Source organism: Eschrichtius robustus, chromosome 2 (assembly GCF_028021215.1).
Source record: "Eschrichtius robustus isolate mEscRob2 chromosome 2, mEscRob2.pri, whole genome shotgun sequence".
Taxonomy (NCBI): Eukaryota; Metazoa; Chordata; class Mammalia; order Artiodactyla; family Eschrichtiidae; genus Eschrichtius; species Eschrichtius robustus.
In genome coordinates this window covers 118,446,795-118,463,348 of record NC_090825.1, presented here as the reverse complement: position 1 = coordinate 118,463,348, position 16,554 = coordinate 118,446,795, and the positions used below count along the sequence as shown (strand labels likewise).

Here is a 16,554-nt window from a genome sequence, read left to right as displayed (position 1 = left end):
TCTCCCTCTTTTTCTTGATGAGTCTGGCTAATGGCTTATCAATTTTGTTTATCTTCTCAAAGAACCAACTTTTAGTTCTATTGATCTTTGCTATTGTTTTCTTTGTTTCTATTTCATTTATTTCTGCTCTGATCTTTATGATTTCTTTCCTTCTGCTAACTTTGGGTTTTGTTTGTTCTTCTTTCTCTAGTTTCTTTAGGTATAAGGTTAGATTGTTTACTTGAGATTTTTCTTGTTTCTTTAGGTAGGCTTGTATAGCTATAAACTTCCCTCTTCGAACCGCTTTTGCTGCATCCCATAGGTTTTGGGTCGTCGTGTTTTCATTGTCATTTGTCTCTAGGTATTTTTTTATTTCCTCTTTGATTTCTTCAGTGATCTCTTGGTTATTTAGTAACGTATTGTTTAGCCTCCATGTGTTTGTCTTTTTTACGTTTTTTTCCCTGTAATTCATTTCTAATCTCATAGCGTTGTGGTCAGAAAAGATGCTTGATATGATTTCAATTTTCTTAAATTTACTGAGGCTTGATTTGTGACCCAAGATGTGATCTATCCTGGAGAATGTTCCGTGCGCACTTGAGAAGAACGTGTAATCTGCTGTTTTTGGATGGAATGTCCTATATATATCAATTAAATCTATCTGGTCTATTGTGTCATTTAAAGCTTCTGTTTCCTTATTTATTTTCATTTTGGATGATCTGTCCATTGGTGTAAGTGAGGTGTTAAAGTCCCCCACTATTATTGTGTTACTGTCGATTTCCTCTTTTATAGCTGTTAGCATTTGCCTTATGTATTGAGGTGCTCCTATGTTGGGTGCATATATATTTATAATTGTTATATCTTCTTCTTGGATTGATCCCTGGATCATTATGTAGTGTCCTTCCTTGTCTCTTGTAACATTCTTTATTTTAAAGTCTATTTTATCTGATATGAGAATAGCTACTCCAGCTTTCTTTTGATTTCCATTTGCATGGAATATCTTTTTCCATCCCCTCACTTTCAGTCTGTATGTGTCCCTAGGTCTAAAGTGGGTCTCTTGTAGACAGCATATATATGGGTCTTGTTTTTGTATCCATTCAGCCAGTCTATGTCTTTTGGTTGGGGCATTTAATCCATTCACGTTTAAGGTAATTATCGATATGTATGTTCCTATGACCATTTTCTTAATTGTTTTGGGTTTGTTTTTGTAGGTCCTTTTCTTCTCTTGTGTTTCCCACTTAGAGAAGTTCCTTTAGCATTTGTTGTAGAGCTGGTTTGGTGGTGCTGAATTCTCTTAGCTTTTGCTTGTCTGTAAAGCTTTTGATTTCTCCATCAAATCTAAATGAGATCCTTGCTGGGTAGAGTAATCTTGGTTGTAGGTTCTTCCCTTTCATCACTTTAAGTATATCATGCCACTCCCTTCTGGCTTGCAGAGTTTCTGCTGAGAAATCAGCTGTTAACCTTATGGGAGTTCCCTTGTATGTTATTTGTCGTTTTTCCCTTGCTGCTTTCAATAATTTTTCTTTGTCTTTAATTTTTGCCACTTTGATTACTATGTGTCTCGGCGTGTTTCTCCTTGGGTTTATTCTGTATGGGACTCTCTGCGCTTCCTGGACTTGGGTGGCTATTTCCTTTCCCATGTTAGGGAAGTTTTCGACTATAATCTCTTCAAATATTTTCTCTGGTCCTTTCTCTCTCTCTTCTCCTTCTGGGACCCCTATAATGCGAATGTTGTTGCGTTTAATGTTGTCCCAGAGGTCTCTTAGGCTGTCTTAATTTCTTTTCATTCTTTTTTCTTTAGTCTGTTCCGCAGCAGTGAATTCCACCATTCTGTCTTCCAGGTCACTTATCCGTTCTTCTGCCTCAGTTATTCTGCTATTGATTCCTTCTAGTGTAGTTTTCATTTCAGTTATTGTATTGGTCATCTCTGTTTGTTTGTTCTTTAATTCTTCTAGGTCTTTGTTAATCATTTCTTGCATCTTCTCAATCTTTGCCTCCATTCTTATTCCGAGGTCCTGGATCATCTTCACTATCATTATTCTGAATTCTTTTTCTGGAAGGTTGCCTATCTCCACTTCATTTAGTTGTTTTTCTGGGGTTTTTTCTTGTTCCTTCATCTGGTACATAGCCCTCTGCCTTTTCATCTTCTCTATCTTTCTGTAACTGTGGTTTTTGGTCCACAGGCTGCAGGATTGTAGTTTTTCTTGCTTCTGTTGTCTGCCCTCTGGTGGTTGAGGCTATCTAAGAGGCTTGATGGGAGGCTCTGGTGGTGGGTAGAGCTGACTGTTGCTGTGGCGGTCAGAGCTCAGTAAAACCTTAATCCACTTGACTGTTGATGGGTGGGGCTGGGTTCCCTCCCTGTTGCTGTGGCGGTCAGAGCTCAGTAAAACCTTAATCCACTTGACTGTTGATGGGTGGGGCTGGGTTCCCTCCCTGTTGGTTGTTTTGCCTGAGGCAACCCAACACTGGAGCCTACCCGTGCTCTTTGGTGGGGTTAATGGCAGACTCTGGGAGGGCTCACGCCAAGGAGAACTTCCCAGAACCTCTGCTGCCAGTGTCCTTATCCCCACGGTGAAACAGAGCCACCACTCGCCTCTGCAGGAGACCCCCCAACACCAGCAGGTAGGTCTGGTTCAGTCTCCCCCAGGGTCACTGCTCCTTCCCCTGGGTCCCGATGCACACATTACTTTGTGTGTGCCCTCCAAGAGTGGGGTCTCTGTTTCCCCCAGTCCTGTCAAAGTCCTGCAATCAATTCCCACTAGGCTTCAAAGTCTAATTCTCTAGGAATTCCTCCTCCCGTAGCCGGACCCCCAGGTTGGGAAGCCTGACGTGGGGCTCAGAACCTTCACTCCAGTGGGTGGACTTCTGTGGTATAAGTGTTCGCCAGTCTGTGAGCCACCCACCCAGCAGTTATGGGATTTGATTTTACTCTGATTGCGCCCCTCCTACCGTCTCACTGTGGCTTCTCCTCTGTCCTTGGACGTGGGGTATCCTCCTTGGTGAAGTCCAGGGTCTTCCTGTCAATGATTGTCCAGCAGCCAGTTGTGATTCTGGTGCTCTCGCAAGAGGGAGGGAGAGCACGTCCTTCTACTCCGCCATCTTGGTTAATCCTCTACCCATGTTTTTTAATGTCTTCCTTATGTCTTAAATCTATTGGCTTTTTCCTCTTTCTCTTTTTTTTCCCCTTGCAGTTAATTTGTTGTAAAAACTGTATCATTTGTCTGTAGAGTTTCCCATAATATCAACTTTGCGATTGTATTCGCATAGTGTAGTGTGTAATTTCTGTCCTCTGTATTTGGTGTAAATTGGTAATTGGATCTAGAGGCTTAATCAGAACCAGGCTCCATTTGTTTGTCTTTCACCAAGACTTCTTCGTAATAGGTGTTAGTGTTAGGTTCCTCTTCAGAAGGCACATAATATGTGGCTGTCCCCTCTGTGATGTTAGCAGCTGTTGATTCTCAGTACATAGATCTGTTCGTTCATCACGATTGCAAAATGGTGCTACGCCAAACAAAAGGAATTCCTTATATATTCTAGATATAAGTCCTTTGTCACAAACATCTTCTCTGACTTTGTGGCTTTTCACTTTTTTTTTTTTTTTTTTTAAATAAATTTATTTATTTATTTTTGGCTGCATTTGGTCTCCATTGCTGCGCACGGGCTTTCTCTAGTTGCAGCAAGCAGGGGCTACTCTTCATTGTGGTGTGCAGGCTTCTCATGGCAATGGCTTCTCTTGTTGCAGAGCATGGGCTCTAGGCGCTTGGGCTTAAGTAGTTGTGGCACGTGGGCTCAGTAGTTGTGGCTCACGGGCTTAGTTGCTCCACGGCATATGGGATCTTCCCGGACCAGGGCTTGAACCCGTGTCCCCTACATTGACAGGCGGATTCTTAACCACGGAGCCACAAGGGAAACCCAGTTTTTTTTTTTTTTAACCGTGTCTCAATGAACAGAAGTTCTTTATATAAAGTGCTTAGATTTACCAGTGTTTTCCTTTATGAGTAATGCGTCTTGTGGCTTATTTAAGAAATCCTTTAGTCATTAAGATAATTAATCCTATAGCTTTTCCATTCACATTAAGGTTTTTGGTTTTTTTTTAAAATTAATTAATTAATTAATTAATTTATGACTGTGTTGGGTCTTCGTTTCTGTGCAAGGGCTTTCTCTAGTTGCGGCAAGCGGGGGCCACTCTTCATCGCGGTGCGCAGGCCTCTCACTGTCGTGGCCTCTCTTGTTGCGGAGCACAGGCTCCAGACGCGCAGGCTCAGCAATTGTGGCTCACGGGTCTAGTCGCTCCGCGGCATGTGGGATCTTCCCAGACCAGGGCTCAAACCCGTGTCCCCTGCATTGGCAGGCAGACTCTCAACCACTGCGCCACCAGGGAAGCCCCAACATGTTAAGGTTTTTAATTGACCTGTAGTTGATTTATTTGCATATGGGTACAATTTCTTTTTTCATACGGACACTTAGTTCCAGTCCCACTTATTGGGAAGTCTGACATGCTCAGTCTGTTATATCAAGTGCTCTTTTATGCCTGGGTCTGTTTTCTGGACTGTGCTCTCCTTCTTGTTGATCATTTTGTCTATCCCAATGCCGGTACCATACCATCTTGATTTATTACGGTTATAAAGTGTATTAATCTCCTATCTTTTGCTGCTTTTCCAAGAATGTCTTAGCTCTTCTTCTTTGTATTTCCATATAAATTTTAGAATCAGCTTGTCAACTTAAAAAAAGAACCCTGTTGGGATTTTTATTCTACTGACTCTATAAATCAATCTGGGAAGAATTGGTATCTTGTTATCAAGTCTTTTAATCTATGGATCTTAAAATCTACATTCACTTATTTATCATTTTTAATGTTTTTCCGAAAAGCTCTATTGTTTCTCTTAGAGGTCTTATACAACTTTTATGAAATTTATTCCTAGGTACTTCATATTTTTATATGATATTTAAAATTTCTTTTTTTGTGTGTGTGTGTACACAGTTAGTTTTATTGTAACAAAGCAACTTGTACACTTTTTTTTTTTTAACTTGTACACTTTTAACGTTTAAAACTGAGCATCATCTTTCCTTTCCAGTGAAACAAAAAGAAAAATTTAAAAATAAACAGGAACAAAATTACAATAGAGAATGTCAATTGCAAATAAGATCCTACAGGTTCTGCTGATTCTCCCATCGAGTGGCAGGGCTCAAGTCATCATTAGGAGAGAATTTTATTTTAAAAGTGTCATCTTAAACTGCAAGGATGTCCGTTAAACATCACAATTAAACATGCCAAAGGAGAAGCCATGTTGTCAAAATGCCCACTTAACCCACCCAAACATCTCAAACCCACCCTTTGCTGACCTTCTATAACCCCATTTTTTTAAGTTTTTTTTTTTTCTTTTTTTAAACAAGAGAAAGTAGACAGATACATGTTGGTAAATGCTAACTGTCCATATTCACTTAGAGACACAGTGTAATCTCTGAGCCCAATATACAGAGAAAGGAGGAAAAAAGCTAGACTTCTATACACTACTACACAGGGGCCTAGCACCCTCCAGCTTCCAGCAGAGCTAAGGGAGCAGAAGGTTTTTCTTTTTTCCCACAGAGCATGGTGGTGTTGATTCCATAAAGTTTTTGTTGAGACAGGAAGGGATAAAAATGAATTTGGAACAGAAAGGGGTAGAGATTCTTTTCCCACTGAATTCCGCTCAAGGTATTTTCCCCCCAAATAAGTTGTGAGACATGGTATAAAGGAGAAAAGAGACCTCAAAAACAGGGCAACTGAGCACAAGAGGAGAAGGAGAAAAAAAAAAAAAAAAGACTGCAACTTGCTCCCAGGGACTGGAGAAAATTAAAAAAGGAAGGTTGGAATCCATCAGTGTTCCATTAGTCATCTTCTCCTTCATCTTCCTCTCCTTCCTCCCCCTCATCATCATCTTCATCTTCTTCACCTTCATCCTCATCCCCTTCTTCATCAGTATGTTCCAGTCCTTCTTCCTCTTCATCATCATCATCATCATCATCATCATCATCATCATCTTCATCTTCTTCTCCTTCCCCTTCCTCATCATCCGTGTCCGGAACCAAGTAGTACTGTAATGGATTTGGCCAAATATCATCTTTGATGACCTCTCCTAACTCATCTGCACCTGCATCAGAATGATCAGTAAACCAGGTGAAGAAGCTTTCTGGTTCCTCATGCTGTCTCTTCCTGCTGGCTTTATTCTACGTTTGACTTGAACGTTTTGTCAAATCCTTTCCGGATTTCCATTTGATTTCAGTGGACTTTGAAGATGGATCACCACTCTCATTCAGATGAAATTCTTTGGAGAGAACTTTATTTTCGAAGTAAGGGTTTTCATCAAGATAAAAATCTATTCTGTAACCTGATTTAATATCTTCAAATTCTGTCACTTCGACTCTTGTCAAATAATGCAGCGCCTCTTCATCCTCCTTCCCAAGCAGTGCAGACACTTGTGGTTGGTTAACAAACGTTGTTACCCCAAAATTTGGGATTTTGGTGATCAATTCCGATCTCTTCTGAAAAAATGGTTGGCGGAGTTTGTTATATTTCTGTTCTACTTTCAAAATCTCCTCACTGGCTTGTTCGTTAAGTCTGTCTATTTCATTTTGTACTTCATCAGTATGTTCAATTGCTTCTTGCTGTTCTTTTTGGAGGGGAGGCGGCGGCGGGCGGGTAGGCGGCTCTGCTCCCTCACTCAACGCTCCGCGCTCCAGCTCGCTGCTCAGATCTGCCCGAGCCGCCTCCTCCTCCACCTCCTCCTCTTAAAATTTCTTTATCTATAGATTCTTTGGGATTTTCTTATATTGATAATCAGTATCTTCACATGAGAGTGTTATTTCTTCTTTTCTAATGCTTAAGATTTTTTTCTTGCCTTACTGCACTGGCTCAAACCTCCAGCCAGTGTTGTTGAATGAAGTGGTAATGATGAATATTCTTCTCTTGCTCCTAATCTCAAAGACAAAGTTTTCAACATTTTACCTTTAAGCATGGTTTTTGCCTTCAACTTTTGGTAAATACTCTGTCAAATTAAGGAAGTTCTCTTGTATTCCTAGTTTGCTGAGAGTATTTTTCATGAATGGGTACTGAATTTGATCAAATGCTTTTTTGTACTGTTAGCATTATCACGTAATTTTTCTTCTCCAATCTGTAATTGTGGTGAAGCATAATAATTGGCTTCTGTTACACTAATCTTTTTTTTTTTTAACGTCTTTATTGGAGTATAATTGCTTTACAATGGTGTGTTAGTTTCTGCTTTATAACAAAGTGAATCAGTTATACATATACATATGTTCCCATATCTCTTCCCTCTTGCATCTCCCTCCCTCCCACCCTCCCTATCCCACCCCTCTAGGTGGTCACAAAGCACCGAGCTGATCTCCCTGTGCTACGCGGTTGCTTCCCACTAGCTATCTATTTTACGTTTGGTAGTGTATATATGTCCATGCCACTCTCTCACTTTGTCACAACTTATTTACCCTTCCCCCTCCCCATATCCTCAGTTCCATTCTCTAGTAGGTCTGTGTCTTTATTCCCGTCTTGCCACTAGGTTCTTCATGACCTTTTTTTTTTTCCTTAGATTCCATATATATGTGTTAGCATACTGTATTTGTTTTTCTCTTTCTGACTTACTTCACTCTGTATGACAGACTCTAACTCCATCCACCTCGCTACAAATAACTCAATTTCGTTTTGTTACACTAATCTTGCATTCCTAAAATAAACCCAATTTGGGCATTATTTATTATCCTTTTTATTTTATATTGTTTAATCCAGTTTGCTGGTATTTCAAGAATTTTAGGCCTGTGTTTATGAGTAAAAGTAACCTATGATTTTTTGTTCTTTTACATTTTGCTATTAAGATTATACTAGCCTCATAGTGTGACTTGAGGAATATTTCCATTTTCTATACTGTGGAAGAATTTTTACATAAGATTAGGGGAATTATTTATTCCTTGACTGTTCGAAATAATTGGCTGGCAAAGTCATCTGGGTCTCCTAGGAAACACTGACTACCAATTTAATAGCTTTCGTAGTTACAGGGACTGATCAGGTTTTCTCTTATTGATTCAGTTTTGGTAAGTTACATTTTTCTAGAAATTTGTCCATTTCATCTAAATTCTCACATATATTTTGTATGAAATTATTTATTTTAATGCCTGAAGCATATTTATTCATTTCCATTTTTGTTTTTGTTTTTTGTGGTGCTTGTTCCCGACGTTGGATGCCTAATTACTCTCTCATTTTTAAATACTGATCAGTCTCACCAGAGGTTTTCTGAATTTACGAGTCTTAAAAAAAAAAAAAAAAGAACTATTGGCTTTGTTAATCTCTGTTATAGATCATTAATTTCTGCTTTTACCTGTATTTTCTTTTAAAATTTTTCTTTAGGGTTTATTTTACTGTTCTAATTCTAATTTCTTGAAATGAGTAGTTAACTCATTAGTTTTTGGTCTTTTTTTTTTTTTTCCATATATGTGTTTGACACTAAGTTTCTGTTTTAGGTGTAGCCCTTAAGTTTTAATAGGAAGTGTATTAGCTTATTAAGGCTGCCATAGTGTACCACGGACATGGTGGCTTAAAAAACAGATATTTATTTCTCATAGGTCTGGAGGGTAGAAGTCCTAGATTTAGGTGTCAGCAGTTCTGGTTTCTTCTGAGGTGTTTTCCCTTGGGTTGCATATGCTGCCTTCTCACCATGTCTTCACATGGTCTTTTCCTACGTGCCTGCATTCCTGGTGTCTCCTTGTCTGTCCAGATTTTTCTTCTTATAGGGACGCCAGTCAGGTTGAGCAGGGTCCACCCTAAGAGCCTCCTTTTAACTTAATCACCTCTTTAAAAACCCTGTCTCCAAATACAGCCATATTCTGAAGCACCGGGTGGTGGGGGGTGCAGGCAGGGGGCCGTGGGGCATGTTAGGGCTTCAACATATGAATTTGGGAGGAACACTACTCGGTCCATAACAGGAAGCATTTTTATTATTCAGTCCAATAAATTTTGATTTTCATTATGATTTCTTTTCATGGGTTATTTAGAAGTACTTTATTTCTAAATATATGGAATGTATTAATTTCTTATTGCTGCTATAACAAATTACCACAAATTTAGTGACTTAACAGGAATATAAATTTATTTGGAGTCCACAGTCCTAATATCAAGGTTTTGACAGAGCTGTGTTTCCTTTGGAGGCTTTAGGGGAGAATCCGTTTCCTTGCCTTTTCCAGCTTCTAGAGGCTGCCTGCATTCCTTGGCTTAGGGCCCCTTCTCCATCTTCAAAGTTAGCATCATAGCATCTTCATATCTCTATCTCTGTCTCTCTCTTTCTCTCCTCTGCTTCTGTCACCATGTCTCTTCTCTCGCTGTGACCCTCCTACCTCCTTCTTATAAGGATCCTTGTAATTACATGGGATCAACCAGGTAATCCAGAATAATCCTCTCATCTCAAGATCAACTTTACCACACCTGCAATGTACTTTTTGTATGTAACATTGAATTAGGATGTGGATATCTTTGGGGAACCATTATTCTGTCTACCCCTGTGAGTTCTCAGGATTTTTTTTTTAATGTCTTATTAATTTCTAGCTAGTTGCATTTTGGTCGGTGCTCTTGTTTTTTGTTTTTTGGGGTTTTTTTTTGCTTTTTGCTTTGCTTTTCTTTTTTATATGAAATCAGCAAGCCACAAAGAAAAAAAGATTTTAAAAAAAGAGAAGAGGTGGGGGGAATAAAAAGGAAAGTAATTGCTGAGGTGATTTCATACCTTGAGGTAGTTTACTTCGCACAGCATTACCTGATGGACTCCACCCACATGTCATGGTTGTCTGGTTGTTACTGTTATTGTTGTAATGTCAGAAGAAGGGGAGTCCAAACATGGGCTCTTCCACGTGCAGAGAGGGCTTCCTCCCTTCCCAGCATACTTGATAGCATTGTCCAAGGTAGCTAAAGTGCACCACCTGGCTAATATGCACTGACAATCAGTACTTCAGGAGGGGAGGCCTAACTGGTCACTGCTCTTGTGATTTCAGTCTTAAGAAATGTGTGGAGTTTTCCTTTATGACTCTGAATATTGTTAAATGTTATAAATGTTCTATGTGCACTTGAAATTCATGTATTTGTTCTTCAGTTGCATGAAGTGTTGTATATATCTCCATTAGGTCCTGTTTGTTAATTGTGTTGCTTAAATTTTCTGTATCTTTACTTTTTGTTTGCTTGTTTTATCAGTTACTTAGAGAAATGGTTGAAACATCCCACTTTGTGGATTTAGCATTGTAATTCTGTCAGTTTTTGCTTTACATTTTTTCTTTTAATTTTTTATATCAACTTTTTATATCAATTTCAGACTTACAGAAAACTTGCTAGAATATAGCAAAAAATTTCCTGCACATACTTTACCACATTCCTGAGATGTTAACATTTTACCACATTTGCCTTACCCTTCTGTGTGTGTGTGATTATTTTTTTTCTGAAGCATACAGATCAGTTGCCTCTTTATCCTTTGGTGTGCATTTGCTAATAGTAGATCCATAACCACATATCAAAATTAGGAAATTAACATTAATGTAATAATGTTATTTAATCTGACCTTCAGATTTTGCCAGTTGTCACAGTGACATCCTTTACAGAAAAAATACTGGATCATGCATTGCATTCAGTTGTCCCTTATATTCTTTAATTGAGAATAATTTCTGTTATGGTCACCTGCAAAGGTATATGGACCCCTACTCAAAATTTAGTTTGGCTGTCAAGAATGATGATGCCCCCCACACACCAAGAGGGTATGAAAAGGTTTATTAACTTAAATGATTGAGGTCTCTGGGAAGAGGAGAATAGTCCTCTCAAGCAGGCTTGAAAGGGCAAGGAAAGGAGACTGGCCTAAGTTTTTATTGTGCTTAGGGTAGGGCCAGGCTTAGAGTTCCTGCACAAGGACGTTGCATAGTCTGAATCTCCACTGGCACCAAGGAGGGAGCAGTGAGGCCTCTGTGTTCCTTTGCCCAGATGTGAGGCACAAGGTGAAGTGAGAGAGGTGAGGCTTAACAGCTGTCAACCGTTAAACCAAAAATGGAGTCAGACTCCTCATTGTAGTTCCTTGGTCTTTATCTTTTAATATCTTGACATTTTTTAAAGAGTATAGACCAGTTAGTTTGTAGAATGTCCCTCAGTATGGATTTGCCTAATGTATCCTCATGATTAGATTAAGCTTGTCCTTTTTCGGTGCTTTATATATCTTAATACATAAATATGTGTTGTTATTAGGTGCATACAAATTCAAAATTCTTATATTTTCCTGACAAACTAAAACTTTTATTGTTATAGTATGTCCCTGTTTATCTTTTTAATGCTTTTTGTTGCCTGGAAAACTGTCTAATATTAATGTACCTTCATCATTTACAATGTTGGTCTTAAGTGGAGCATATAGTCTGTCTGCATTTAACATAATTACTGAAATATTTGGATTTAAATCTACCATCTTATTTTGTATTTTCTATTAGTTCTGTCTGTTCTATGTAATATGTTGATTTCATTCTGTTCAAAATATTTTCTAATTTCTTTTGTGATTTCTTCACTGACTCCAGAGTTATTTGGATATTTATTCAGTATCCAAATAATTGGGAACTTTGTAGTTATCCTTTTACTGATTTTCAACTTAATGCAATGCTAGTGTGATCAGAGAAAATACTTTGAATGATTTCTATCCTTTGAAATTTGTTGGTTTGCCCAGCATATGGTAAATTTTGGTAAATGTGCTGTGTGTGTATGAAAAGAAAGGTGTAATTTGTCATTGTTGGATGCATTGTTCTAATGTATGAATTAGGTCAAGTTTGTTGGATGTGTTCATATTTTCTGTATCCCTTCCAAGTTTTTGTCTGCTTGTTTTATTAGTTACTGTACAAAGGGTGTTAATTCTTCCGCTGTAGTTATGGATTTACCCTTTTCTTTTAGTTCAGTCAATTTTTACTTTATATATTTTGAAACTAAATTATTGGATGTATTTAGATTTAGAATGATCATATTTTCCTTGTGGATTGACCCTTTATCACTATGAAATGTGTCTATTCAAGGCAGTAGCATTATTACAGATAAAATCTTTATCTGATATTAGTACAGCTACATCAGCTTTCTTTTGGGTAGTATATTTTCTTCCACTATTTTGTCCTAAGACTTCTGTGTCTTTATTTAAGGTGTGTCCTTTGTAAGCAGTACATATTTAGTGTGTGTGTTTTGTAAATCCAGTCTGATGATCTTAGTCTTTTCATTGCAAAGTATTTAATCCACTTGAATTGATATATACCAAATTGCTCTTTGTTTTCTGTTTGATTTTTCCAATTTACATCCTTTTTTTCTGTTCTTCTTACTGATTCATTTAAAACTTTATTACTTCACATTTCCCCTATTCTTAGTTACACATTTTTTTTTTTTTTTACTATCCTTTTAGTGTATACCTTAGAAATTACAACATGCATGCTTGACCTATTACAACCTAATAAATATTAGAACTTTTACCACCTTCCAGGTAATGTTAGAACTTTACAGTATTTTAACTCTATGTACTACACATCTTTTGAATCATGGATTTCATGCATTTTAATTCTACATTTTTTTTTCTTTTTTTTAAAATGTTGATGGATGTTTACAGATCGGGATGACGTATTCTTTTTTTTTAATTAATTATTTATTTTTGGCTGTGCTGGGTCTTTGTTTCTGTGCGAGGGCTTTCTCTAGTTGCGGCGAGTGGGGGCCACTCTTCATCGTGCTGCACGGGCCTCTCACTATCGTGGCCTCTCTTGTTGCGGAGCGCGGGCTCCAGACGCGCAGGCTCAGTAGTTGTGGCTCACGGGCCCAGTTGCTCCGCGGCATGTGAGATCTTCCCAGACCACGGCTCGAACCCGTGTCCCCTGCATTAGCAGGCAGATTCTCAACCACTGCGCCACCAGGGAAGCCCCTATTCTACATATTTTTTAAACCCTACAAACATTTTTACTATTATTTTATAATATCAGTATTCACTTAAAAACTCCTTTCTAGTGTTTTTCCTTCCTACCTGCATTTCTGTATTTCCTTTTGGGATACTTTATTTTCTGCTTGAATAAATAAATATCCCCTTTACTATTTATTTTAGTTCAGGTCTACTTGTAATGAATTCTCTGTTTTTGTCTGGATATATCTTTATTTCACTTACATTTTTGAAGGATATTTTTTGTTTTCCCTTAAGAAACAAACAAACAAAACCCTCCACTGTCAGTGTTATTGTTATTCATTTGAAGATATGTTACACCTCCTGCTACTTTGAGAATTTTCTTTTTACTCTGGCTTTTAGCAGTTTTACTGTGATAATGTGCTATGGTGTGGTTTTCTTTGTATTCATACTTGGGGTTCTCTGAGCTTTTGATTCTGTGTGTTGAAGTCTTCATCACTTTTAGAACAAATATTTTCTCTTCAAATATTGCTCCTGTCTAATTTTTCTTGTTTTTTGTTTTAATTATTGACATTTTATTTTGCTTTCAAATTCAGTGCCAGTGAATATCACATTTAGCATTCCGTTTTACGTGTGTGTGTCATGGGGCTTTTTTGTTTTTGTTTTGTTATTTTTAATATTTTACTTTCTCTGAGTACCTAAGGCTTCTGTTTGAGACTGAAATCCTGGGACTTTTCCCATGCTCCAAGTCACATTTCTCCCCCTTCTCCAGCCTTCAGCTTTATTCAGGTATATTTAATATACAAAAAATTGCACATACTTAATGTATACATTTTGATGAGTTTGGACATATGCATATACCTGTGATACCATCACTGCAATCAAGGTAGTAAACATATCCATCACCTCCAAAAGATTTCTTAAGTCCCCTTGTTTTCATTTTCATTTTTGTTGGAAGAACACTTAACATGAGATCTATCCTCTTAACGAGTTTTTACATGTACAGCACCATATTGTTAATTGCTCTGTCCGATTTTTTCTTCTCTTTCTGGGCCTCCAATTACACACATGTCCCTTGCACTCTTTTTGTTACTTTCCATCTTTTATCCCTCTGCTGTAGTTTGTATCTTTTTTATTGATCTGTCTTGCAATTCACTAACTTCTATTGTGTCTCTAGTTAAACCCATCTATAGAGCTCTTAATTTCATTTGGTTCTAGAATGTCCATTTATTTATTTTTTTTTAATAAATTCTAGTTCTCCGGTAAACTTCTCCATCTTCATCTATTTTTATTTTTTCCTCAATATTCTTGAACATGTTAGCTATCATTACTTTAAAGCTCCAATGTCTGGATCATGCATAAGTCTGTTCCTATTGTGTTTTCCTCTCTAGGTAGATAAGTGTGTGGGCTGATCACCTCCATGCAGTCAGGGAGTGAGCTATGCCAAGGTTTGGTTGTGGTTTTGGAAAGGCTTGATCTACCTCTGGTTCACCCTCTTCCTAGAGTGTAGGCTCTCTAGGGCTCCCAAGTGCAAGCCTGTTGTGATCACTTTTATCTCTGAGGATGTAGCCTTTTGGGTTCCCAGCTAAAGAGGAGAGAGTCTCGTATGAGATTCCCCACATTAGGCAGAAACTGGATCTTGATCCCTGTGTACCGTTGCTGCACAAAGCCCTCAAACTGATATAGGAACAATGCTCCAGTGTTTTGCTCACTGTTTCTCTGGAGCAATTCATCATCTTCTCAGCTCTTCTGTGCTTCAAGGTGATTTTTTAAAATACCATACCAGCATTTTTAGATGTTTTTCCATGGGAGACTTGACCCCCAATACTGGAAATGGAAATTTTCATTTCATATATTTTATGATGATCTTCACATTGAAAAACAAAAATTTTATGTACTCAAATCAGTCTGTCTTTTCCTTTATACCATCTTGATTTTGTGTTATTCTTAGGAAAGTTTTCATTTATTCAAAATAATACTGTATTTTGGTTTTTAACATTTAGCTGTTTAATGTATCTGGAATTTATTTTTGTGAATAATGTAAAGTTAGGATCTAACTATTTTCCTTTAAAATGGAGAGCCAGTTGTTCCAACACTATTGATTAGATCAGGAGTCTGAAAACTATGACCAACCCATTTTTGTTAATAAAGTTTTATTGGAACGTGGCCATGCCCATTTGATTACATATTGGCTATGACTTCTTTAATATTACACCAGCAGAGTTGAGTAGTTCCAACAGAAACTGTGTGTCCCACAGAGCCGTATATTTACTTTCTGGTCATTTAAGAAAGTTTACCAACTCCTGTGTTAGACTATACTTTTTTTAATTAATCTGAGTTTTTACTTTAGCATATAAATGTGTTTCATGTCTATTTCTAGAATCTCTTCTATTTATTATTATTTATTATTAAGAACTTCATTTGTTCTTCTTTCATTATCACTCTTAGAGTTACTATAGCTTTATACTAATATATTTTATTGGCCTTGAAGATACAGTGTGTTTAGTCAGGTTTACTGAGGCATAATTTGCATACAGTAAGATTTACCCTTTTTATGTGTACATTTTTGTGAATTTTGACAAATGTATACAGCCATGTAAAGATAGAGAACATTTTCATCACTCTTAAAGTTTCCTCCTCCCCATTTGTCCATCCCCTCTCCTCACCACTAGGCCCTGGCAGGAGCTGATGTGTTTTCTTGTCCCTACAGTTTTTGTCTTTTCCGGAATGTCATATAAATGGAATCATACACTGAGGAGTCTTTGAAGTCTGGATTCTTTCACCAAGCATCATGTGTTTGAGATCTGTCCATGTTGTTTGCATGCGTGGTCATTCCTTTTTATTGCTGAGTAGTATTTCCTTATGTCCATTCACTGGTTGATGGACATTTGGGTTGAATCCAGTTTTTGGCATTTATGAATAAAGCCAATAGAAACATTTGCGTACAAGATATTGTCTGGACATACATGTTTTTCTTTTTCTTGGACGGATACCTAGGAATGGGATTGTTGGGTCATATGTTTCAATAAATGTATGTTTAACTGTATAAGAAACTGCCAAACTGTTTTCACTTTACTTTCCAAAGTGGCTGTACCATTTTTTTCATTTCCACTATCAATGTATGAGAGTTGCAGGTGCTTTGCATCCTCACCAGCACTTAGTATCGTCAGTTTTGTTTTTCCATTTTAGTGATTCTAGTGGGTTGGGCATTATAGTTTTAATTCCTAATTAATTTAGTTCTTAGTTCATATTCCTAATGACTTAATGATGTTGAGCATCCTTCTCTGTGCTTATGTACCATCTGTGTATCTTCTCTGGTGAAGTGTCCAAATGTCTTTTGCCTGTTTTAAAAAACTGGGTTGTTTGTTTTCTTTCTTTTTTTTTTTTTAAATAAAGGTAGAGGAATGGGGACATTTTGAATTTATTTATTTATTTATTTTTGGCTGTGTTGGGTCTTCGTTTCTGTGCGAGGGCTTTCTCCAGTTGCGGCAAGCGGGGGCCACTCTTCATCGCGGTGCACGGGCCTCTCACTATCGCGGCCTCTCTTGTTGCGGAGCACAGGCTCAGTAGTTGTGGCTCACAGGCCTAGTTGCTCCACGGCATGTGGGATCTTCCCAGACCAGGGCTCGAACCCGTGTCCCCTGCATTAGCAGGCAGATTCTCA

The 16,554-nt window shown here is 37.8% G+C and overlaps 1 protein-coding gene and 1 pseudogene across 1 annotated transcript in view; one reads left to right on the top strand and one right to left on the bottom strand.

Annotated features, from left to right (window-relative positions):
• Positions 1-16,554, top strand: part of LOC137759619 (protein diaphanous homolog 1-like) — a 62,022-nt gene that overhangs the window by 20,936 nt on the left and 24,532 nt on the right. The window lies entirely within an intron of this gene.
• Positions 5,685-9,792, bottom strand: LOC137755365 (protein SET-like; annotated as a pseudogene).